Here is a 22,169-nt window from a genome sequence, read left to right as displayed (position 1 = left end):
CAACATAGCTGGAGTCACAGGTCAGGTAATGCCTTATCTGATGTGCAGCCCCAGTCTGTGGGTGTATGAAGGTCCTACCCTTGAGGATATACTTGCAATTTACGCAAGATAAGCAAGGAAAACAGCCGACACTACTGCCTGTCAGTGTCAGCTGTCTTGCCGTTTTTAAAGTCCCCACATCGGGGACCCCTTACTAGTTGGTCCCTAAGACTCTTGGACCTACGGTAGGACATAATAGGAGGAGTAATCAATAAACACATCTGGGGGAAATTTAAACCTAGAGTCAAAGGAATTATCCTTAATAAATCACTTAAAACAGGAGGCCTTAATGTCCCTTCTATTAAACATTACTATGCATCCTCCATACTTGACCAAATGAGATATCTAATCAAAAATGACACCTCAAAAAAATGGGTTTCATTGGAAAATAATATAATGGGCAACTTTGACTTAAACTTGCGTCTCTCGGCAACAGCAGCCTTTGGTACAAAGAATACTACCCCACTATTAACCCTAAAAGCAATTCACAACATTTGGTATTCCATTGCCAGAACAGAAAAATTAGTTACCACCTCAGTACTTACTTTCCCTCTGAAAATTTGTGAATTGGCAATACCAGACCTCAAGATTGATAATTGGATCTCCATGGGCATCACTGATATTGGTCAACTAAAGAAAAATGATGTCCTTGTTGACTTCGCTTACTTACATAAAGAGTTCAACATTCCCAATGCAGATTTTTATAAATATCTAAGAATAAGACACTTACTACAATCCCCAAGGATTTTTCACTTCATCTCAAATAATCACTCTTTATCAGAGTGGATTAATATGTCACATAGATTAGATAAAGGTATTACTAAAGGATATCAACTTTTGAAAGAATCAAATATAAACCCCTTACAGCATATCTTAGATATGTGGAATGAAGACCTGGGTATAGCCCTTTCAGACGCAGAATGGAATGAAGCTTTTACCTCTGTCTCTAAACTCTCTAAGTGCTCAGATCACTTGGAAGGAGCAAGAAAAATAATGTACAGATGGTATAGAACTCCTGTCTACTTGAATAAAATTTTTCCTGAGATTTCCCCCGCTTGTTGGAGGTGTGGTCACGTTTGTGGTTCATATCTTCATATGTGGTGGAACTGCCCAACAGTAAGATGTCTATGGAATACAGTCTTTAAATACATTTCAACTCTAGCATGCCACACTATAGAGCCACTTCCTAAAATGGCTCTCCTATCGGTAGGCCTTATAGATCTTCCTTATCATTATAGGACCATTGCTAGTCATTTAATATTTGTTACCCGCTTAAAAATTGCAGCTTGTTGGAAATCTGGTTCCTTACCTAACATTAATAGAATTTTTAGAACACTAGATAATAATTGCTTATATGAGGGCCTATGGGCATCGGCTAGGAATTCTAAGACTGTATTCCTAAAAAATTGGGAAGTTTGGCTGGACGACGCTAAATGCAACATCCCCCTCAATGCATTCATTAGACTGTAAAACTATCTATTATACCAGTATACTTGCTCGCATCTATGTACCTGTTTATCCTAATTTACTCATAATATTATGCTAATTGCTTTATGATGTGTAATTCTATACTGCATTATCAGCTTCCATAAGTGCCTTAATTATTCATGTACTATAACTTTTTACATGTGACTGAATGCATTCATTTGTAACCTACTGTTGAAAATGTTAATAAAAACTATTGTTCAAAAAAAAAAAATAAAAAAAAATAGGAGGAGAATGGAATTCCTTGACTGTATTAAGGCAACCCCCCAATATGTTCCAGTGGCGTCGAATGATGTTACCTATATCTATGCTTTGTTCACAATGGGTAGAGATAAAGGGGATCCTGGTCATCTGTGTTTGTTGTGTTTTTATTTTTAGGATGTCATCCCTGTTAAGTTGGCTAACCAATTTCTTTTTCTCTTGTAATAATTTAGTTGGATAACCCCGTCTCTCAAATTTGTGCAACAATGTATCTAGCGTACTATCGGCTACCACAGGGTCTGAAACAATGCGTTTGGCCCTCAAGAACTGAGAATATAGAAGGGATCTTACCATAGATCTAGGGTGGTTACTGTTATATGTCAATAGCGTGTTCCTGTCGGTCGGTTTAGTAAACAGTTCTGTCTGTAATTTGCCAGCCGACAAGATCACGCGAGTGTCCAGAAATTGCATTTCTACATAGGAGTGCACCAAAGTAAACTGCAATGCATTGTCAATTAAGGAATCTGTGAAAATCAAGGAGTTGTTCAACATCGCCAGTCCAGATGAGGAAGATGTCATCTATGTACCGCCACCACGCCCTGACATATTGGAAGTGGTGGCTTCCATAGACGACATCCTCCTCAAATCGACGCATGAAAATATTGGCGTAAGTTGTGGCCACATTGGACCCCATCGCCACGCCCTGTTCCTGCACGTAGCAAGAGTCTTGAAATAAAAAGTAGTTGTACCTAAGCACAATTTCCAACAGAGATAAAATAAACTGTTGGGAACAATGAGTGAGTGTGGATTTCTCTAACATCGAAGAAACCGCAGCTAGTCCCTTTTGATGATCTATTGATGTGTAGAGTGAGGTTACATCAAATGATGCTAGTATCACTCCCCGTAGATCAACAAGATCAACTTCTCGCAGTTTGAGCAAAAAATCGGTAGTATCACGAATATATGAGCTTCCTCCACATGCAAAACTACACAGAACCTTATCAAGGAAGATGGCAACATGACTGAAGATCGAGTCAGAGCCCGAAACAATGGGGCGGCCAGGTGGATCAACGAGGGACTTGTGGATCTTAGGCAACACATAAAGCACAGGGGTGACAGGATGTGTTACAGTAAGAAAATCCACAAGCCCCTCGTCGATGACCCCCGCATGTAAGGCCTCAGTCAATACGTTGTCAATCAACCCAGCAATTTTGAACCTTGGGTCAAAATCAATGTGTCTGTAGACGGTATTGTCACCCAATTGCCGCATGATTTCGGCAATGTATTTATGGGTGTCTAACACGACCACCGCACCGCCTTTGTCAGCGGCCTTAATAGTGAGTTCGTGGTCAAGTTTTACTTCTTTAAGGGCAACCATCTCATCAGCTGTCACATTGGGATGACCAAAAGGCTGTACAGAATGTGTCATTTTCAATCTCTGAATATCAGATTTAACAGCAGCCATATATGCCTCAACTGCAGGCTCATTGATGACAGGGCAAAAACTACTTTTAAGCGAGAGATCGAACATGCCAAGAGAGAATTCACTCATCTTGGCATGCTCGATCTGCTCCTTATTTTGAAACCAAACCCTCAATTTAATGGCACGAAAAAAGGCATGCAAATCAAAATCAAGTTCGAACCAATCTGCAGTGGTTCTAGGGCAAAAGGAAAGGCCCTTACTATATATATATATATATATAATATTTTTTCCAGTTTACCTTTGATAATTATGCCTTTGTACAGTCATGTGATTTTTTCTGGTAATCATATATTTAATCAATGTAATACATGTATGACTTAGGTGTACCCACAGGATAATTTTAATCAATAGTTTATACACTCCTTGCCATTGTAATGCCCGTTGTGGTGAGTTGCGCTCCACGCTGGAGCGCACTACTTCCGGCTCTTGCCGGGGGTGCGCTCCAGTGTGGAATGCACGACCATTGTTGCCTGAGCCGGGGACCACTTGATGCACTCGTCATGGGCCTCGTTTTGGATCTGCACGCGCGTGCTGGTTACCGTTCAACCTGATCCCTATTATGTGATACGCCACAGATGCCTTGAATAATTACAATTGGTACAATTGGTAACAGTCTTGTATAATTTTTTAATGTTGTTATGTGACGATAAAAGGAAGAGGTGTTTTAGTGATTCGTTATCCCCGGAAGAAGCCTGTGTGGCGAAACGGCGTTGGGAGGAGGCGACTGCAGAGTCGGTGTGCTACAGATGGTACTGACATGAATTGACTTTCTATCATGCACTTATATCGGTATTGTAAGTGACCCATATGTGGCCACTGTGCCCTGGGTGCTAGTAATGTTTTCTGTGGGCATATTGTGATAGTGGTTTCATAGCTGGATTACATTCTGAGGCTGAAAGACTCTGCAGTTTCCTCTTTGCCCTCTCTTGGGGTCTCACCTGCTGCTATTTTATTTACATGTTTTTATAAGTACTGTATGAATTCAATAAAGTATATATATTTTTTCAATTTTTATGGAAGAAATTTTCCTTTGGTGGAGTTGTTAGATAGACTTGATTTCTTCCTACTTATGTACTCATTGACGCCGTGGTTCATAATTTGTTGTGCACTAGACCAGTGATGGCAAACATTTTAGAGACAGAGTGCCCAAACTGCAACCCAAAGCCCACATATTATCACAAAGTGCCAACAAGGCAATTTAACCTAAATACTGAAAAATATTGGCCAAGTTAAGCAGTGTGGGCGTAGCTCAACACAAGACCCAGTAAAAAGAATGCCCCCTTTGGCACTCCTAGTATAAAAAATTACCCACTAGTGGCCACCAGCATTAATAATGCCCCATTAGTGGTCCACAGCATTAACAAGGCACCATTAGTGGCCACCAGTAAAATTATTGCCCCCAGTAGTGCCCCCTATTATTATTTTCTTCCATTAGTTGCTCCCAGTATTAATAATGCCCCCATTAGAGGCCACAGTATTATTAATGCCCCCATCCCCACTCTTCTTGTACAAAAATAAAAATTACCTCATCCATTTGATTGTGCAGCGGTGAACACTCGCTGCTTACTGGATGAGTTTACATTAGACTATGGATTTACTGACCACAGCCTTTACACTAGACCTGTGATGGCTAACCTCCAGCATACCAGCTGTGGTAAAACTACGTCTCCCAAGATGTACACTTGCTTGGCTGTTCTCAGAATGCCACAGAAATGAACGGAGCATGCTGGGAGTTGTAATTTCACCACAGCTGGAGCTGGAGGTTAGCCATCACTGCCCTAGACTATGGAATGACTGCAGTGGCTAGGCTACACTAGGCTATACTAGGCTACACTACACTAGGCTACACTAGGCTATAGATTGACTGACTGCACTGTATACACTAGACCAGGGTTCCTCAACTCCAGTCCTCAGGGCCCACCTGCCAGTCATGTTTTCAGGATTTCCTTAGTATTGAGCAGGTGATATAATTAGTTTCTGTGCATCAGGATTTACCACAGGTATTCATTTGGTGGGATATTCTCAAATCATGACTGGTAAGTGGGCCCTGAGGACTGGAGTTGGGGAACACTGCACTAGACTGCAGACTGACTGACCACATCCTTTACACTAGACTATGGACTGACTGACCACATTCTTTACACTAGACTATGGACTGACCACATCCTTTACAATAGACTATAGACTGATCACATCCTTTACACTAGACCAGTGGTGGCGAACCTATGGCACGGGTGCCAGAGGCAGCACTCAGAGCCCTCTCTGTGGGCACCCGCACCCTGGAAAAAACCTATGGTGTACCAATATGCCTTAGACATAGGGTGCACTATTTAATACACAGGCAGCACATTAAATGTAGGCAGGCTATTATAACTAAATGGTAAAGTACATGGAAGATATACTATATTGGACTGTAGTGTTGGTCACGAATATTCGAATTGGGAATTTTTATCGCGAATATCGGTACTTCGAGAATTCGCGAATATTTAGAATATAGTGATAGATATTCGTAATTTCGAATATTAGATTTTTTTTTAAATCAGTACACATGATTAGAGTTGAGCGAACACCTGGATGTTCGGGTTCGAGAAGTTCGGCCAAACTTCCCGGAAATGTTCGGGTTCGGGATCCAAACCCGACCCGAACTTCGTCCCAAACCCGAACCCCATTGAAGTCAATGGGGACCCGAACTTTTCGGCACTAAAAAGGCTGTAAAACAGCCCAGGAAAGGGCTAGAGTGCTGCAAAAGGCAGCAAAATGTAGTTAAATCCCCTGCAAACAAATGTGGATAGGGAAATTAATTAAAATAAAAATAAAATAAATAAAAATTAACCAATATCAATTGGAGAGATTTCCCATAGCAGAGAATCAGGCTTCATGTCACCCACCACTGGAACAGGCCACTGTCAGATATTTAGACCCCGGCACCCAGACAGAGGAGAGAGGTCCCATAGCAGAGATTCAGGCTTGCGTGTGTCTGTTTCCTGCAGCTGAGGTGAAAGGGTGTGTGTGCAGCAGCTCCTGACAACTTCCACCTCGTTAAGGCCCCAGGGAGATTTTTCAACACCTTAATCCCCTGGGAAGGACCAGGCTTGTGGGGAGATTTTCCACCTTTCTCCCCAGCCCAGGCCCTGCCTCTCCCTAGGGAGCTGGTAAGGGCCTGGGCCATGCGCTCAGGCAAGGCCCAGGATCCTGCTTCCCGGGGTAGGCCGGCGGGGAGTAGGGGAGGTGAACTACCGGCCTCTGCTCCATCTTCCGCTCCGGGGGTCAGAAGATCAAGCAGGGGTCATGTGGAAGTGTCCCCTGTGGCCCCCAGGGGCGAAGCCGTGAACATCGCCGGCAAGTCCAGGAGGGTGGACGATAACCCTCCTCAAGGTATGCGGGGTGCTCCTGGAGGTGGGTCGGGTTTGGTGGAGGCCGACTGGGGTACTATGAGGCCCAGGGAGTCGGTGGTTCAGTATAGCTCCCGTATTGCAGCCCACCTCCGGGAGTACGAAGAGGCTGGTAAGGCCTTAAAAAAACTCCAGCATGATATAAAGGAGGAAAGGCAAAAAGCTAACAAGGCCTCTAAGGCGAAAAGGCCTGAAATAGCGGCGAAAATAAGGACCCTGAAGGTTGACATAAGGGAGATGGAGGATAAGAGGGCTGACATACTGAGAAATAGTGGCCCATTTGAGGAAAAATTAAGTAATGAAAAGAGATTCGCAGAGATGAACCTGAAAAAGGTTTCTTCAGATGAGGATGAGACCATAGTGAGCCTGGGGGGACAGTCTGCGGGGCCAGCGGATTCTGGGATCCGGCCCGAGCAGGTCCGTCTCCCCCCACTAGCTCAGATGAGGAGGAGGGCAGCGAGAGCAGTGGGGTAGGGGGACAGTTGATGGAACAGATACGTTCCCTAGAGTCCCCCCGGGCTCATGTAGACGGGCTTGTTTTCGGGGATGAATTGTTGGAGGATGAACCTGCAAAAAAGAAAAAGAGACAGAAACAAAAAGAAGCAAAGAAGAAACAAAAAGAGGCAAGCAAAGAAGTGAACTGGGTGTATGTGTCCTATCCACTGCCCTCTGGACCGGCTGCAAAGTCGGCTCAGGGGGCTAACCCCACTATCCCCCCTAGCCTGGTTTCTACAGTGGAACCAGAGCGTGGGAGTGGGGAGAATAGAGAGAATGTAGCAAAAAGTAATTTAATCCGTGAGAAAAAGATGGCGTCGGACGCCGACCCTGTTTGCAGTAGCAGGGGCGGCAAGGTGGGAGTGGCTGAAATGCCGCACAAGCTGGTGCTGATAGCGAGAGGAGGGGGGGGGGGCGTGGCTGCATTGCGTGTGGCCCCGCCGACCGCCGCTGCCTCCACCGGGATGCTAGATAAATGTTTGGTGGGGGTGCGGCAGTGTGATGATTTGGTCGCCGCCCCTCCTGCCTTGGATGGTGGTGTGGTCCTTGCTTCCTCTGCCCCCGTTGGACCCCGTTCGCCTGTGTCTCCCGCCGCCCCCTCCGCCGGTGTTAGTGCATCGGCGGTGGAGGGGGGCGGGGGGAACATCTGCGATCGCGCCTCTGGGTGTACCTGGAGGCGTGTCTGTGGGCGGGGGGGGCGGGGTCCATGCATCCGTCACCATGTGTTCGGCTGGCATGGCTGGGGGCAGTAGTGCCACAGGGCGCCTGCTCCAGCCAAATCCTCTGGGGAGAGGGAGCCCCAGTGAAGTTGTTATGGATACAAGCAATGCAGAAGGACGTTGTGTGAACATTAAAATAAATAAAGCAAAAGAAGTTGCAAGGACAGTACATAGGGTGTACAGGGCGATGGACGTCGCCGCGTCCTCTCTGTCCTCCTCAGAAAGGGGGGGGATGGGGAGGATAGTGGCAGAGGTCGCGGTCCACCATGAAAACGCCTATGAAGCCGAGGATGTGGTGGTAGGGACCACTGAGGCGGAGGCGGATGTGTATAAAAAGAGAAATGTTAATGTCATTGCCCCAGCTGGCCCAGCTGTGTGTTTGGAGGCAGGTGAAAATTCAGGGGTCGTTCGGGGTCCTGGTGGGGGGGTGGATGCGGGGGTTGGTCCTGGAAAAGTGGCGGGCCCTCCCTGCGTGCCCCCCTCGGGGGGATCTGGTGCGACACTTATGACAGGTCGGGGGGGGGAAGCCGGATCTGCTGCCCCTCCTGCGTCCGTTGCGCCTGGCAGAAGTTATGCCAGTGTGGCTGCGGCTGTAGGGGGGGGGGGCTGACTTCTTTGGCTTCCTCGCTCTCAGGGTCTGGTAATGGTGACTTGCAGCGGCGACTGCTGGAGGCCCTCAAAAAGGGGGAGAGCTCCTTTTCCGTAGAGGGAGAGAAGGTGGAATGTTCATTCTGGTTCAACAGACATGGCGTTCGGACCTTCCGAGAACAGAACGGGGGCGAGACCGCCTGGTCTTCACCCACAACCGGCCCTGGAGCCAGACGGAATGTGGTCTGTCTCAAGTGGAGTAGCGATGAAGCTTGCCCTACTAGAAAGAGGGTAGTGGAGCTCCTGCTTGGGATGGGTTTCAAGGCAACCGACATCTTTGCCTTGATCCATCCTTTTGGCTCTAAGGAGTTTGACATCAGCTTTGTCCGGCCGGAGGGGCTTGAGCTCTTCTGGTCTGGATATGAGCTGGTGAAGAACATGCCGGACTGGCGTGGTTTCGTTGCAAAAGCGATAACCCGCCAGAGTGAGGTCAAGAGAGTGACCGTGCTGACCCGTAACGAGTCGCTCTCTTGTATTGACATCATGACCTGGCTGGGAAGGTACGGAGAGGTCCAGGGAATACTAGCTAAAAACCTGGACGAGTTTGGCATTTGGTCGGGTGCCTGGACGTTTAATATCAAGCTTAAGCGTCAGGGTAGTACAGTTTCCCACATTCCATCATCTGCCTTTATCGGCCGAGACAGGATCTTGGTTTTCTACAGGGGGCAGCCTAAGCTCTGTCACAAGTGCGGCAGCCCCACACACTTCAGCGCCAGCTGCCAAGTGCAGAAGTGCGCGTTGTGTGGGGGGACAGGTCATCTTGCTGCATCTTGTGAGGAGATTAGATGCAACCTGTGTGTGGAGCTCGGGCACCCCTTCAGTCGCTGTCCTCTCTCTGAGGCCAATGCGGCCCGAGCTCATGCAGGAGCGGGCCGGGAGGTCCCTTCGGCTGAGGCGGGTACTGGCAAAGGCAGTGGAGTTAAGGGGTCCGTGAGGAACCGGAACACCCCGTCCCGGCAGAGGCGGAGAGAGAGGCGTCAGGCGGAAAGGGAGGGGGAGGAACCCCGTCCTGGGGTGATGCCCACTCCTTCCCAAACGACTGCCCCTCCTGAATCCGAGACCCTAGGGGGCAGCGAGCTGGAGGAGGAGATTGAGAGACTGGATCGGGCTGAAGAGACTCTGTCCTCGCACTACGAAAGTTCTGCAGAGGGTAGTGGGGCAGAGTCCCAAAGTAGACAGAAACGGCGTACTAAAAGAAAAAGATCTAGCCCGACCAAAGTTGCCAAGGAAGGTGTAACCGGCTCCCCTCTGGAGCTCTCCAACCGGTACCTCATCTTGGATGAGACCTCTGCCTCCTCTGCTGAGGAGGAGGTTGAAGGTGAGGGGCCGGGGGCGAAGGAGGGAGGACCTTCAGGGGGCCCCGCGCCCCCCTCTGGTGGGGATGCAAGGTCCTCAGGAGGGGTGGCAAAACCGGGCCCTGAGACTGAGAAAGCCAGGAGTGGTGCGCAAAGGGAGGTGGTGGTGGCAGAGATGGATACCACTATCTCCCTCAAGAGAGGTCGTGCTGCTCTAGAAGGCAGCCCCGGGAGGGGGGAGAAGGATGGGAAGAAGGCCGTCTAATTTAACTACTCTTTATGGCGGTACCCGCTCTGCTGACTCTGGTGACCATTAATGTCGCCAGCATTAAGTCGGATGCGGCTCGTTTCACAGCCTTCGATTTTCTCAGCCGTGTTGAAGCTGACATTTTGTTTTTGCAAGAGACCAGGCTGCCAGATTTGGCAGCGATTTATAAAGCCAAGAGGGAGTGGAGACCAGGGCCCTCCTACTGGTCTCTTGCGGCTGAGCCGTATAGCGGAGTGGCGGTCCTTTTTACCGCACCGGTAGAATGCCGACGAGTAATTGAATTAGAAATGGGGAGGTGTTTGATCTTGGATGTCCTCATGAAGGGACAGGAACTGCGCCTGATTAATATCTACGGGCCCCAGTCCAGGTGGGACAGGAGATGTCTCTTTATGAGGATTAAGCCTTTCCTTTTTACAAGCCAGCAGGTGGTTTTTGGTGGGGACTTTAATACTGTCACAAGGCCCCAAGACAGGGGAGGCACCAGAAACCAGCTGACTTATGATAGTATTTTTCTGAACAGAGTAGCTAGTGAGGCTCGTCTGGAGGATTTCCACATCAGGCATACCCCAGGCCACGGGGGTTTCACTTTCTATAGAGGTAGTCAGATCAGGTCTAGAATAGATAGGTTTTATTTGAAGGAGGAGGCTACCTTTTCGCCCTTAAGGGTTGTGGAGGTGGAATTCTTCGATCACTGTTTGATTATGTTTTCTCTGAATATTTCAGAATCCCCCCAAATGGGAAGAGGTTATTGGAAGCTGAATTCGGGTGTCTTGGAGGAAGCAGAGGTGAGACAATCCTTTGAGGACTTCCTTCAGAGTCAGGTACCTTTACTGGATCTCTGTGATACTAAGTCAGAGTGGTGGGAGATATTCAAAGATCGAGCTGCAAAGTTCTTCCGCCGGCTCTCGAGCCTCAGGTCCCTGGACAGGTACCGCCTGTATCAGGGTCTGAGGAGGAAACTCGAGCATCTGGTCTCGACTGGTGGTAGCCGCGAGGATATCTCCAGGGTGAAATCTTTGCTCAAGAGGTGCCAGTATGATAGGCACACATCTTTAGTTTTTGAGAGGGACTTCGGGAGGTACCGCTCGCCCGACCCCTACAGAAATTGTAAGATGTCGGTGAAGAGTAAGTTAATAACAGGACTGGTCGATAGTACGGGATCGCTGAGCAGGTCCAGATCAGGGATCCTGGAAGTCGTTAGATCCTTTTACTCGTGCCTCTTGGGGAGGAGGGATCTAGATCGGGACATGATGTCGGCTTTCCTGGCTGAAGTCATCCCTGAGTCAGGAGCTCACCTCTCTTTTGACGGTTTGGTAGAAGAGATCAGGAAGGAGGAAGTTATCCTGGTGGTGGAAGGGTTAGCTCTGAAGAAGTCGCCAGGCCCGGATGGCTTAACATCCGAGTTTTATAAGACCTTTAAGGACTCTTTATGTCCCCTCTTGACTGAGGTATTCAATAAGTGTTTATCCTCGGGCACTCTGCCTCGGTCAATGAGGAGGTCAGCTCTGATCCTTCTATCAAAGGGTAAAGATCCGAACCGTATTGAGAACTGGCGTCCCATAGCACTTCTTAATACGGACAGAAAGATTCTGGCCAAGATACTTTTTAATAGGCTGGTAAAATTTGCACCCCAACTCATTTCGGCGGCTCAGCATTGCTCGGTTCCAGGCCGCAGCACTTTTAGTGCTGTACTCGGTGTCCGAGAGGCAGTGGAACAGAGTAGAACAGGCCACTGGAGGGGGTACATGCTGTCCTTAGATCAAGCAAAGGCGTTTGATCGGGTGAACCATGAGTACCTCTGGTCGGTTCTTCTGAAGTATGGCCTGCCGGGGGGGTTTGTCGATTGGTTAAAGATCTTGTATGCAGGGGCAGAGAGTTTCCCGCTTGTGAACGGTTTGTCTGGCTGCTCTTTTGAGGTTGGGTCTGGCGTCCGCCAGGGTTGTCCTTTGAGCCCGCTTTTATACGTGTTCGCGATTGATCCCTTTCTTAAGCGGATCGATCGTAGACCGTTGGCGGGAGTCAGGATGGATCGGGTGGCGCCGGAAGCCACTCTGAGGGTAGTAGCGTACGCTGACGATGTCACCATTTTCGTATCCTCGAGAGGGGAGGCGGAGTACGTGATGTCTGAAGTGGATCGCTACTCGGAGGCATCCGGGTCCATGATCAATCGGGATAAGTGTGAGAGTCTCTGGCTGGGAGGGGGTGATCCAGTTTTTGATCTCCCGGACACCCTCCCAGGGCCCAAGTCGTCAGCCAAAGTCCTAGGCATCCATTTTGGCCATGGGGATTATCCCACTCAAAATTGGGACGACAGGCTTAAGATCGCTGCTCAGAAGGTCGACAAGTGGAAGGGTTGGTCTTTGACCCTCAGGGAAAGGGTAAACCTGATCAAGGCCTACTTACTCCCTTTGCTTATCTATTTGGGTAGCGTGTGTATCTTGCCAGAGCCTCTCTGGACTCGGGTTTATAGTCTGTTCTTCCAGCTCTTATGGGGGAATAGACTGAACCTGATCAAGAGAGAAGTGACTTACCGCACGAGGAGACTAGGGGGGTTATCTATGGTCAACCCCGTGGTGTTTCTTGTAAACACCTTTGTTAAAGCGAATCTGGCGAACCTCTGGATGGAGAGGGCTTCTCCGTGGGTAGTCTCCTGCCGGGGGTGGTTTCGGCCTTTCTTCCAGGAATGGGAGACAGGAGGGCAAGTGAAGGACTTACGTACGCCTCACGGATATCTTCCGACTTACGTCACCCCGATTCTGAAGGTGATCCGCCGGTGGGGTTTGGAGGTGAGGGAGATCAGGACTCTGTCAAGAAGGTCCCTTGACGAGAGGGTCTTGTTGTCCCACTTCCAGAAGCCCCTGGCCCTCAGGGATTGCCCAAGCCGGGATCTAGACAAGGGGTTACAGTTGCTAAATTCTGCAAGGATCCCCTTGAAGTTTTGGGACTTGGCTTGGCGCTGCTTTCACGGGAGGCTGTATGTGAGGGACAACTTGAAGTACAGGAACTCTGATGAAAGGGGTTGTCCCCGGGAGGGGTGTGGCTCCATACTGGAAAGTATGGATCACTTCCTGCTTCAGTGTCCCTTTAATACAGAGGTATACCAACGGGTGGGAGCTTCCATTGGCTGGCCTAGGCTAGCCAGCCTCTCCTACGCGGAGTGGGCTTATGGAGTGCTCAGAGACATTGGTAGAATGGACCTGTGCACATGTTTTTTAGTCAGTATAGTGGTTAGGTTCTACACGTGGAATGCACGGTGCTTAGTTTCAACGCAGCAGAAAGTCCTCCCAGTGGACGAGGTATGTAGGAACATTCTGAGTGACCTGGTGAAGGTGCGTTCTTTGGAGTATGAGAGACTGGGCACCAGTAGGGCCTCTCTCCTCTGGAGAGGCTTTGCTTTTAGCGTGCCCTAGCCTAGTCATACGTTTCCTGGTGGTGGGCTGATGCTTTCACCGTAGACTTTTGTTTTGTGGGATGTTGAGCTTTGAAGAAAGGCTTACAGAGACCGAGCTTGGGCCTTCGGGTAGTTCTGTATATTAGAATAGTTTGCAGTGTGTGTTAAATAGTTATGTTGTTTATGTTATTTATTAGGATAGAATGAGTTGGGGCTAGTTAGGTTGGGTGGGTGAGGGAAGGGGTGTTTTATTTGTGCTTTTATGTGTGAAGGCCTGCATTTAGCCCTGGACTATGCGGACATGGGAGGACGTGGGGCGAGGGGCTAGATGCGGGTGGTGGAGGTAGGGCTGGCCTCGGACTATGCGGACACGAGAGAGACGTGAGGCGGAGGTCAGCCTTGAGTGATGGGTGAAGGGTGATGGAGTAGGTAGTGGGGGTTAGGGCTAGATTAGGGAGGTAAATAAGTTTTTGCTTTATGTGTTATATTAGTATAAGAAAAAATAAATAAATAAAAAATAAATAAATAAAAAAATGGTGATGGAAAAAATAAATAAATAAATAAATAAAAAAATGGTGATAGAAAAAAAAAATTGTTATTATTATTATTATTATTGTTTTTGTTTTATAGGCTTGTCTTATTTGCGTTTTCGTTTTATTGACAAGTAGTCAAGCTGTACCGGCTAAGTTTTCTTTTCATTTCTTTTTAGCATTGGTATATAGTTTTGTATATAGTTTGTATATAGTTTTTATAGAGTATAGGTATGAATGTGAGTATAAGTGAGGCTGGGTCAGCAGGAATGCTGATCTGTTTTATATTTTGATGTTTTGGTGTTTTGAAATTTTGTCTGTAAAGTTTTGTATTTTTATAATAAAAAGAGTTCCCATAGCAGAGAATCAGGCTTCATGTCATAGCAGAGAATCAGGCTTCATGTCATAGCAGAGAATCAGGCTTCATGTCATAGCAGAGAATCAGGCTTCATGTCATAGCAGAGAATCAGGCTTCATGTCACCCACCACTGGAACAGGCCATTGTCAGATATTTTTAGGCCCCGGCACCCAGACAGAGGAGAGAGGTCCCATAGCAGAGATTCAGTCTTGGGTGTGTCTGGTGTCTGCAGCTGAGGTGAAAGGGTGTGTCTGCTGCAGCTCCTGAACCTCCACAGCACAGGCCTCTCTGGGGAGTTTCCTACCATCTGCTCCCCAGGAGGAGTTCCAGGCTTGCGGGGAGTTTTCAACACCTCTCCCCAGCCCAGGCCCTGCCTCTCCTTAGGGAGTTGGTGGAGGCCTGGAGCTATGTTTCCAGTTGGGACCCAGGATCCTGCTTCCCGGGGTAGGCCGGCGGGAGGTAGGGGAGGCGAATTACCGGCCTCTGCACCATCATCCGTCCCAGGGGTCAGAAGATCGAGCAGGGGTCATGCTGTGGCGTCCCCTGCAGCCTCTGGGAGCGGGGCTGTGAAGACCACCAGCAAGTCCGGGAGGGTGGACGGTAACCCTGCAGGTGAGCGGAGTGTTCCTTGGGGTGGGTCAGGGAGGATGGAGACTGACTGGGGCATCAAAAGGCCCCAGGAATCGGTCTCCATGTACAGCTCCCGTATTGCGGCCTACCTCAGGGAATATGAAGACGCCGGCAAAGCCTTAAAAAAGCTCAGAAGCGAGATAAAGCTGGAAAGAGTAAAGGCGGACAAGGCTTCAAGAAATAAAAGACCTGAGATATCAGAGAGGATAAAGGTCCTAAAAGAAAAGATAAAAGAAATGGAAGCAAGGAGGGCAATTATACTGAAAAGTAGTGGCCCCTTCCAAGAAAAACTTAAAAACGAGGAGAAATTTTTCATCATGGTTCAGGGAAGTCTGCAAATGGCCGACCCCTCAGACGATGAGGAAGAACCAGAGGCAGAGAAAAAGACAGAGAAAGAGGAGCAGGCCATGGACACTGGGATCACCGCTGAACAGGTGTGCCTGCCCCTCACAAGTTCAGAAGATAAAATTGAAAGTGAAAGTAGTGGAGTCGGGGGAGGGCTCATGGCTGAGATTAAACGCCTGGAGTCACCCCGGCTCCATGAAGGCAGTTTTTTGTTTGGAGAAGAGCTTCCAGATGAAGATGAAGATATTGAAAAAAAAAAAGGAAGGAAAAAAAGAAGAAAGAAAAAAGCAGAGTGGAGGTGAGATATGTGTATGTTTCTCACCCCCAGCAATCCGGGCAGGCTGAAAAGTCTGCTTGGATTGCAACCCCCACCATCCTCGCAGCCCCGGTCTCTGCTGTGGGACCGGGTGAAGGGAGTGGGGAGAAAAAGCACGAGGTGTCCAAGATGGCGGAGGACGCTGTCCTCACTTACAGTAGTGGGGGCGGCCCGAGGGAAGGAGGGACTGAAAAGTTCAACACGCAGGCATTGAGGGCGGCGAGTTCGGAGGGTGGGGGGGGCTTTCCGGTGACGCGGCTAACCCCGTCCGTCCCCGCCGCGGTCCTAAACACGCTGAATGAGTGTGTGGTGGACCTGCGGCGGAGTGACGTGGTGGGGGCGGCTGCCGTGGCCGGCGCTCCTCCCCTCTCTCCCATAAAGATGGCTCCAAGTTTCCCTGGTTTCTCCTCCGGTCCCGCTGCTCCGGTAGTGCCCGTTGCTCCACCCTCCTGCGCCACAGTGTTGGTGACGGGGAGCAGTGCTGCGGGAGTGGTGGGCGGGCCAGGTGGTGTGTCTGTCGGTGTGTCCCTGGATGAGGCTGAGAGCGCTCCTAAAGGACAATTTAGGAGTGGAAAGCATCGGCTTGCTAAGCGCAGTGGTGCCACGGCACGGCGCTTCTCAAGAAGAAGAACTGTTAGGAGGAAGGGATGTGTCTCCCCCTCCTCCATGGCCGCCTATGTGGCCACCGGTGTCATTCCCTCCGCTTCTGCCTCTGCCCCCAGCACTGAATCAAGCGCAGGGGAGGTGGGGGTAGTGACCACCAGTGCCCAGGTCCTGAGTGGGGCAGGTGGTAGCGGAGGGAAGGATAAAAAGGATAAAAGTGACGATATAAATAAAAGCAATGTAAATAAAAGCAATGTAAATGATGTAAATAAAGTGTCAGCTGGCCCAGCAGTGTGTATGGGGTCCGATGTGATTAAGGTAGTCCCTGTAAAGGTGACTACTGAAAAAGTGGTCACCCAAAAGGGTTGTGGAGGGGGTGTTAGTTTAGGGGTCGCTCCGGGTCCCGATGGGGGGGTGAATGCAAGGGGTTGCCCTGCTGCTGGAAAAGTGGCGGGGTCCCACCGTGTGGCCCCCTCAGAGGGATCCGGTGCGACAGTTGAGGCAGGTAGAAGGGGGGGAGCCGGTTCGGTTGCCCCTCCTGCATCCGTGGCGCCTGGCAGGAGTTATGCCAGTGTGGCCGCGGCCGTGGGGGGGGAGGGGCTGGCTTCGTTGGCTTCCTCGCTCTCAGGGTCTGGTAATGGTGACTTGCAGCGGCGACTGCTGGAGGCCCTCAAAAAGGGGGAGAGCTCCATTACCGTAGAGGGGAAGAAGGTGGACCTGTCTTTCTGGTTCAACAGACATGGCGTCCGGACCTTCCGAGAACAGAACGGGGGCGAGACCACCTGGTCTTCACCCACAACCGGCCCTGGAGCCAGAAGGAATGTGGTCTGTCTCAGGTGGAGTAGCGATGAAGCTTGCCCTACTAGAAAGAGGGTAGTGGAGCTCCTGCTTGGGATGGGTTTCAAGGCAACCGACATCTTTGCCTTGATCCATCCGTTTGGTTCCAAGGAGTTTGACATCAGCTTTGTCCGGCCGGAGGGGCTTGAGCTCTTCTGGTCCGGATATGAGCTGGTGAAGAACATGCCGGACTGGCGTGGTTTCGCTGCAAAAGCAATAACCCGCCAGAGTGAGGTCAAGAGAGTGACCGTTTTGACCCGTAACGAGTCGCTCTCTTGTGTTGACATCATGACCTGGCTGGGTAGGTACGGAGAGGTCCAGGGAGTACCAGCTAAAAACTTGGACGAGTTTGGCATTTGGTCGGGTGCCTGGACGTTTGATATCAAACTCAAGCGTCTGGGGAGTACAGTTTCCCACATTCCATCATCTGCCTTTATCGGCCGAGACAGGATCTTAGTCTTTTACAGAGGGCAGCCTAAGCTCTGTCACAAGTGCGGCAGCCCCACACACTTCAGCGCCAGCTGCCAAGTGCAGAAGTGCGCGTTGTGTGGGGGGACAGGTCATCTAGCCGCATCTTGTGAGGAGATTAGATGCAATCTGTGTGGTGAGCTCGGGCACCCCTTCAGTCGCTGCCCTCTCTCTGAGGCCAATGCAGCCCGAGCTCATGCAGGAGCGGGCCGGGAGGTCCCTTCGGCTGAGGCAGGTACTGGCAAAGGCAGTGGAGTTAAGGGGTCAATGAGGAACCAGAACAACCCGTCCCGGCAGAGGCGGAGAGAGAGGCGTCAGGCGGAGAGGGAGGGGGAGGAACCCCGTCCTGGGGTGATGCCCACTCCCTCCCAAACGACTGCCCCTCCTGAATCCGAGACCCTAGGGGGCAGGGAGCTGGAGGAGGAGATTGAGAGACTGGATCGGACCGAAGAGACTCTGTCCTCGCACTACGAAAGTGCTGCAGAGGGTAGTGGGGCAGAGTCCCAAAGTAGACGGAAACGGCGTACTAAGAAAAGATCTATCCCGACCAAGGTTGCCAGGGAAGGTGTAACCGGCTCCCCTCTGGAGCTCTCCAACCGGTACCTCACTTTGGATGAGACCTCTGCCTCCTCTGCTGAGGAGGGGGTTGAAGGTGAGGGGCCGGGGGCGAAGGAGGGAGGACCTTCAGGGGGCCCCGCGCCCCCCTCTGGTGGGGATGCAAGGTCCTCAGGAGGGGTGGTAAAACAGGGCCCTGAGACTGAGAGAGCCAGGAGTGGTGCGCAGAGGGAGGTGGTGGTGGCAGAGATGGATACCACTATCTCCCTCAAGAGAAGTCGCGCTGCTCTAGAAGACAGCCCCGGGAGGGGGGAGAAGGATGGGAAGAAGGCCATCTAATTTAACTACTCTTTATGGTGGTACCCGCTCTGCTGACTCTGGCGACCATTAATGTCGCCAGCATTAAGTCGGATGCGGCTCGTTTCACAGCCTTCGATTTTCTCAGCCGTGTTGAAGCTGACATTTTGTTTTTGCAAGAGACCAGGCTGCCAGATTTGGCAGCGATTTATAAAGCCAAGAGGGAGTGGAGACCAGGGCCCTCCTACTGGTCTCTTGCGGCTGAGCCGTACAGCGGAGTGGCGGTCCTTTTTACCGCACCGGTAGAATGCCGACGAGTAATTGAATTGGAAATGGGGAGGTGTTTGATCTTGGATATCCTCATGAGGGGACAGGAACTGCGCCTGATCAATATCTACGGGCCCCAGTCCAGGTGGGACAGGAAATGTCTCTTTATGAGGATTAAGCCTTTCCTTTTTACAAGTCGGCAGGTGGTTTTTGGTGGGGACTTTAATACTGTCACAAGGGCCCAAGACAGGGGAGGCACCAGAAACCGGCTGACTTATGATAGTATTTTTCTGAATAGAGTAGCTAGTGAGGCTCGTCTGGAGGATGTCCACATTAGGCATACCCCAGGCCACGGGGGCTTCACTTTCTATAGAGGTAGTCAGACCAGGTCTAGAATAGATAGGTTTTATTTGAAGGAGGAGGCTACCTTTTCGCCCTTAAGGGTTGTGGAGGTGGAATTCTCTGATCACTGTTTGATTATGTTTTCTCTGAATATTTCAGAATCCCCCCAAATGGGAAGAGGTTATTGGAAGCTGAATTCGGGTGTCTTGGAGGAAGCAGAGGTGAGACAATCCTTTGAGGACTTCCTTCAGAGTCAGGTACCTTTACTGGATCTCTGTGATACTAAGTCAGAGTGGTGGGAGATATTCAAAGATCGGGCTGCAAAGTTCTTCCGCCGCCTCTCGAGCCTCAGGTCCATGGACAGGTACCGCCTGTATCAGGGTCTGAGGAGGAAACTCGAGCATCTGGTCTCGACTGGTGGTAGCCGCGAGGATATCTCCAGGGTGAAATCTTTGCTCAAGAGGTGCCAGTATGATAGACACACATCTTTAGTTTTTGAGAGGGACTTCGGGAGGTACCGCTCGCCCGACCCCTACAGAAATTGTAAGATGTCAGTGAAGAGTAAGTTAGTGACGGGACTGGTCGATAGTACGGGGTCTCTGAACAGGTCCAGATCAGGGATCCTGGAAGTCGTCAGATCCTTTTACTCGTGCCTCTTGGGGAGGAGGGATCTGGATCGGGACATGATGTCGGCTTTCCTGGCTGGAGTCACCCCTGAGTCAGGAGCTCACCTCTCTTTTGACGGTTTGGTAGAAGAGATCAGGAAGGAGGAAGTTATCCTGGCGGTGGAAGGGTTAGCTCTGAAGAAGTCGCCAGGCCCGGATGGCTTAACATCCGAGTTTTATAAGACCTTTAAGGACTCTTTATGTCCCCTCTTGACTGAGGTATTCAATGAGTGTTTATCCTCGGGCACTCTGCCTCGGTCAATGAGGAGGTCAGCTCTGATCCTTCTATCAAAGGGTAAGGATCCGAGCCGTATTGAGAACTGGCGTCCCATAGCACTTCTTAATACGGACAGAAAGATTCTGGCCAAGATACTTTTTAATAGGCTGGTGAAATTTGCACCCCAACTCCTTTCGGTGGCTCAGCATTGCTCGGTTCCAGGCCGCAGCACTTTGAGTGCTGTACTCGGTGTCCGAGAGGCAGTGGAGCAGAGTAGAGCAGGCTACTGGAGGGGGTACATGCTGTCCTTAGATCAAGCAAAGGCGTTTGATCGGGTGAACCATGACTACCTCTGGTCGGTCCTTCTGAAGTATGGCCTGCCGGGGGGGTTTGTCGATTGGTTAAAGATCTTGTATGCAGGGGCAGAGAGTTTCCCGCTTGTGAACGGTTGGTCTGGCTGCTCTTTTGAGGTTGGGTCTGGAGTCCGCCAGGGTTGTCCTTTGAGCCCGCTTTTATACGTGTTCGCGATTGATCCCTTTCTTAAGCGGATCTATCATGGACCGTTGGCGGGAGTCGGGATGGATCGGGCGGCGCCGGAAGCCACTCTGAGGGTAGTGGCGTACGCTGACGATGTCACCATTTTCGTATCCTCAAGAGGGGAGGCGGAGTACGTGATGTCTGAAGTGGATCGCTACTCGGAGGCATCCGGGTCCATGATCAATCGGGATAAGTGTGAGAGTCTCTGGCTGGGAGGGGGTGATCCAGTTTTTGATCTCCCGGACACCCTCCCAGGGCCCAAGTCGTCAGCCAAAGTCCTAGGCATCCATTTTGGCCATGGGGATTATCCCACTCAAAATTGGGACGACAGGCTTAAGATCGCCGCTCAGAAGGTGGAAGGGTTGGTCTTTGACCCTCAGGGAAAGGGTAAACCTGACCAAGGCCTACTTACTCCCTTTGCTTATCTATTTGGGTAGCGTGTGTATCTTGCCAGAGCCTCTCTGGACTCGGGTTTATAGTCTGTTCTTCCAGCTCTTATGGGGGAATAGGCTGAACCTCATCAAGAGAGAAGTGACTTACCGCACGAGGAGACTAGGGGGGTTATCTATGGTCAACCCCGTGGTTTTTCTTGTAAACACCTTTGTTAAAGCGAATCTGGCGAACCTCTGGATGGAAAGGGCTTCTCCGTGGGTAGTCTCCTGCCGGGGGTGGTTTCGGCCTTTCTTCCAGGAATGGGAGACAGGAGGGCAAGTGAAGGACTTACGTACGCCTCACGGATATCTTCCGACTTACGTCACCCCGATTCTGAAGGTGATCCGCCGGTGGGGTTTGGGGGTGAGGGAGATCAGGACTCTGTCAAGGAGGTCCCTTGACTAGAGGGTCTTGTTGTCCCACTTCCAGAAGCCCCTGGCCCTCAGGGATTGCCCAAGCCGGGATCTAGAAAAGGGGTTACAGTTGCTAAATTCTGCAAGGATCCCCTTGAAGTTTTGGGACTTGGCTTGGCGCTGCTTTCACGGGAGGCTGTATGTGAGGGACAACTTGAAGTACAGGAACTCTGATGAAAGGGGTTGTCCCCGGGAGGAGTGTGGCTCCATACTGGAAAGTATGGACCACTTCCTGCTTCAGTGTCCCTTTAATACAGAGGTATACCACCGGGTGGGAGCCTCCATTGGCTGGCCTAGGCTAGCCAGCCTCTCCTACGCGGAGTGGGCCTATGGAGTGCTCAGAGACATTGGTAGAAGGGACCTGTGCACATGTTTTTTAGTTAGTATAGTGGTTAGGTTCTACACGTGGAATGCACGGTGCTTAGTTTCAACGCAGCAGAAAGTCCTCCCAGTGGATGTGGTATGTAGGAACATTCTGGGTGACCTGGTGAAGGTGCGTTCTTTGGAGTATGAGAGACTGGGTACCAGTAGGGCCTCTCTCCTCTGGAGAGGCTTTGCTTTTAGGGTACCCTAGCCTAGTCATACGTTTCCTGGTGGTGGGCTGATGCTTTCACCATAGATTTTTGTTTTGTGGGATGTTGAGCCTTGAAGAAAGGCTTACAGAGACCGAACTTGGGCCTTCGGGTAGTCTTGTATATTTTGCAGTGTGTGTTAAGTAGTTATGTTGTTTATTAAGATAGGATGAGTTGGGGCTAGGTAGGTTGGGTGGGTGAGGGAAGGGGTCTTTTATTTGTGCCTTTATGTGTTTTATGTGTGTTTTGAAGTGGGGAGGCCTGCATCTAGCCCTGGACTATGCGGACATGGGAGGACATGGGGCGAGGGGCCACATGTGGGTGGTGGAGGTAGGGCTGGCCTCGGACTATGCGGACACGAAAGAGACG

Source organism: Bufo bufo, chromosome 6 (assembly GCF_905171765.1).
Source record: "Bufo bufo chromosome 6, aBufBuf1.1, whole genome shotgun sequence".
Lineage (NCBI taxonomy): Eukaryota > Metazoa > Chordata > Amphibia > Anura > Bufonidae > Bufo > Bufo bufo.
The sequence above is the reverse complement of the archived record's forward strand: the minus strand, read 5'-3'. Positions refer to the sequence as shown.